Source organism: Pteropus alecto, unplaced genomic scaffold (assembly GCF_000325575.1).
Source record: "Pteropus alecto unplaced genomic scaffold, ASM32557v1 scaffold62, whole genome shotgun sequence".
Classification (NCBI taxonomy): domain Eukaryota; kingdom Metazoa; phylum Chordata; class Mammalia; order Chiroptera; family Pteropodidae; genus Pteropus; species Pteropus alecto.
Window position 1 is genome coordinate 3,238,880 of NW_006432491.1, and position 4,521 is coordinate 3,243,400.

Here is a 4,521-nt window from a genome sequence, read left to right on the forward strand (position 1 = left end):
TATTAGTATACAATTGATCATAGTATTCTCTTATAATCCTTTCTTTTTCTGTAAGGTCATAAGGCTGTACTTTCATTTCTGATTTTAGTTATTCGCATCTTCACTCTTTTTTTCATCATCAGTCTTACTAAATGTGAATTATGTTGATATTTTCAAAGAACTGAGTTTAAGTTTCATTGATTTTGTTTTTCTATTCTCTATTTCATTTACAACCACTTTAATCTTTATTATTTTCTACCTTTTTGCTACCTTTGTGTTTAGTTTGCTCATTATATTAGATAGGGATCTCCAGATTGGGGAGGATTTTAAGACATTGGTTTATGCAGATGTAGAGGTTGGCAAGTTTAATATTTGCAGGATAGTCAGATAGGCAGACTGGGAACTGGTAAAAGCTGATATTGCAGTCTTGAGTCTGACATTCATAGGAGTGGCTGGCAGGCCGAAAATTCAGGTAAGACCTCAATGTTACGATCTTGAGGCATTATTCCTTCTCCTTCTGGAAACCTCAGCTTTTGTTAAGATTTTCAACTGACTAAATGAGTCCTGCCAATATTATCAAAGGCCAGCCAAGTTGACATATGACATTAATGCTATCCAATGGTCCCCAACCTTTTTGGCACCAGGGACCAGTGTTCCTATGAGAATCTAATGCCTGATGATCTGAGGTGGAGCTGAAGCGGTGATGCCCGCGCTGGGGAGCAAATACCAATGAAGCTTCCCTTGCCAACTGCTCACCTCCTACTGTGTGGCCCAGTTCCTAAGAGGCCACAGACTGGTACCAGTCCAGACCTGGGGTTTAGAGACCACTACTATAGAATGTTTACGTCTGCCCCTGCCCCAATCATATGTTAAATCCTAATGCTCAGTGTAGTGGTATTTGGAGATGGGGCCTTTGAGAATTGATTAGGTCTTGAGGCAGGAATCCTCATGAATGTGATTAGTGCTCTTATAAATGAGGCTTTGGAGAGATCCCTCACTCCTTCTGCCATGTCAGAACAGAGAGAGATGAAGGCCATCAGTGATCTAGGAATGGGTCCTCAATAGATACCAAATATGTCAGTACTTTGATCTTGGACTTCCCCACCTCCAAAACTGTGAGAAATAAATTTTTATTGTTCATAAGCTACTTAGTCTATGGTATTCTGTTATAGAAGTTCAAATAGACCAAGACAAATAACAATCACTGTCCACCTGTTGCCAACTTGACCCCCATGTGTACAACATCTCCTTAAACCATATTTTATCTCCAGATGAAAAACAATAACAAAGTCAGACTTCTGCCTAACATGATACAACTATCTGCATACAAGCAAAAATGCACTAACCCCTTCCACAGAGAATGATGCAAAGTTCTTGGGTGATGTTCACTCTTCTTCATGTCCCGCAGCTTGAATACTGTGGTTTCAAGTAACCAGTACTGAAATACTATGATGTAAAGTTAACACATCTTACATAATAAGGGGATAAGAGAGAGAAGAAAAGAAATAAAGATTTTTTTGATATATACACATTTATAACACAAGGATCTGGGACATTTTCATTCCTGCCTGTATTGTGTTGTTATAGTTTTTCATTGAATTTAATCATAAAGCATGGTAGTACTAAGAGATACATATTCCAGACATACTGTTTCTTACCTTCATTGTGCAGGAACAGTCCAATTCAATTCCCCCTTTTAATAAGGATCAGTCACTCCAGCTAGTATAGTAACTCGCTTGTCTGCCCATTCATTCAGAGGCATGAGGAGCTTAAAGTGTCCAGTGAAAGTCTTACAGTTCATTTTCATTTCGCATATTATACTTTTCCGCTTTGGAATTTCTATTTGATTTCTTTTATAATTTCTATATCTCTATTGATATTCTTTCTCTGTTTAACAGCATTCTTTTGATTCTTTGAGCATATTTAAGAGAGTTAATTTAAAGTTATTATCTAATAAGTCCTAATCTGTACTTCTTCAGGGACGGTTTCTGTTAATTTCTTCTATGAATGGGCTCTGCTTTCTAGTTTCTTTGTGTGCTTCACAATTTCTTGTAGAAAATGACATTTCAAACATTATAATATAGTAAGTATGAAAATCAGATTCTCTTCCCTCTGCAGAATTTGTTGTTGTTGTGTGAGGTAGAATGTTTTTTGTTTAGTGAGTCTTCCAAATTATTTTTGTAAAGTGTGTATTCTTTATCATGTGTGGTCTCTGAAGCCTCTGTTCCTTTAGCTAGTATTCAGCTAGTGTTTTGAGAATGCAAACAAAAAAAACCCAAAAAATCCTCTTGCAGTATTTGCAGATTGACCCTGTACTAGTGCACTCCTTCAACACTTAGCCAGGCCATTTACAGCACTGTCTTAGCTTCCTCTTCCTGCTTGCACTGAATCTAGAAATCAGCCAGAAGTGAAAAACAAAGTCCTGCTCAGTTCTTTTGTGAGCATACATCCTGTCTTGAGTGTATGCTTGAATTTCGAAATTCCCTAGTGTACATGAGCTTTTGAATGTCCTAATTTCCTAAAGGAACTCTTTCTCTGGCTTTTTCTTCAGGTTTTTGTCACTTTATCATGTACCTAAACTGTAATCTTTTGTTCCTGGTGACTATAGGTTTTTAGTTTACCTTGCAAAGCTTTTGAGGAATGCCTGCTGCTTTTCCAACCTAAGTGAGTTCTGAGGTGAAACAAAAACAAATGTTGTGTCAGTCTTTTGTATAGCTCCCAGACAGATTAGAACAAATATATACATTCTTTGCAAATAAGGTCTGCTCTGCTCCTTCCAGAGCCAGGGACCAGGATCTCATGTTTTCACAGCCACTGCTAAACTGGGAGGGGTATGACAAAGGCAGGTAAAAATGCTGTAAAGGTTTCCTATCATTTTTAAGTTGGCTTTTCTTTCACTCAGCATTTATTTGTGGCTGTTTTCCATAGCTCTGGTAAAGTTAGCTCTGATAGTTTCCATCTGATTTTTTTGTTTGTTTGTTTCCATGAAGAGATGGGTGCTTGGAGTTATCCATTCTCTGATTTTCAATGACGTCTTTTTTATTTTTCAAAATTTCTTCTAGATAAGAACCACTGAAGCCACTATCTCCCTCTCCGCTGTCATCTATCATCACAATCTTTCCAGCTGTCAAGCTGTTTGTAGCTGCAGAGTCTGCTAGGCAATTTGTAGCCCTCTTCAAGCTTTCCATTCTGACTGTACCAACCTTTCTGACTCTTCCCAGGAGAGTTACACTGCCTCTTCATCACTTCTATAATCATTTACTTATTTGCTTTCCCAACTGAATTGAATCTTTGAGGGCAAACATGTTCTCTTATTTACCTTTCATACCTCAAATTCAGATATAATGGAGGGATAAAAAATGTTAAATGAACCACAAGCTGTGTGTAATAAGTGCTTGCTAAAAATGCATATATTGATTAAAAATATTTTTAATATCTGGGTCAAAAAAACAAAACCACTGACAATCTTCTTTCTTTATGGACTATCATTTTCTTTCTTAGGCAATACTAGCAAGGTAATCAAAGACTATGAGTGAAAATAACTGTGGTAAGAGAAATAGTCTTTGGCCCCCAGATCCCACCAGTTTAATTGCTGTAGGTTTTACCTTATTTCCAAATATACATCTTCCTTTGGCAATGTCCAAATATGGATGCCTTACGTGCCTACCTGCTTCATCCCTGGTGCCACTCTCTGTTCTGTTATCTCTTGATCTTAACTGTCGTTCTTATTGCTCTTACAGAATAGAGATGTCCCACCTCTCCATGTCACTGTCCATGTGGTCCTGAGTGCTGTGTTTTCTGTCTCACTGCTGACTCTGGGGTTCTGGAAAGTACTGATTGAGAGAGTTAGTAGCTATCGCATCAGGTGTTACTACTTGCCCCTATTGTAAAAGAAAATTGTTGATTTAAGAAGTATCATTGTATCCCAAACAGCAGTGGCTTTATCATCTCATATTTTTGTAGAATCTAAAGTTTAAAATACTCTAAAGGGTTAATCTTTTGACTTTCTTCAATGAGAGAAGGCTTGAGCCTCTTATGTTAAAAATGCTGATTCTTATCATCTTCCCCTCTCTATTCAGCCAGTAGTTCTGAGTTGGGCGCAGAGATTTTTGACACATCCCATGTCTGATATAGGCTGTCCTTAGATAGCACACTGAAAATCAATGTCACAAAGGGTATTGCTTATCTGTTGTGAATATCTAAGCATCAGAACAATACTTAAAGTTCATTGTCAGTTCCTACTGATCTAGATATTTATTTATAATGATGCCTGCGAAGGCTTTTTTTTTTAATTTCGTTTTTTAATTGTATGAAAGTAATGTGTGTCATGGTTAATAAAAACCAAATCTTTATAGAACTTAAAACAAAATCAACAGTTTCATTACTTATCCTTCTTAACCTTCTGGCTTACTCTTCCCAAGGGACACCACTCTTAAACGTTCCTTTGAAAATTCTTGTGATACTCATCTGCCCTTATTCCAAAAATATATGTGAACTGCTGTTTATTATCATCTAAACTGCTGTTTATTGATTGTCATATTT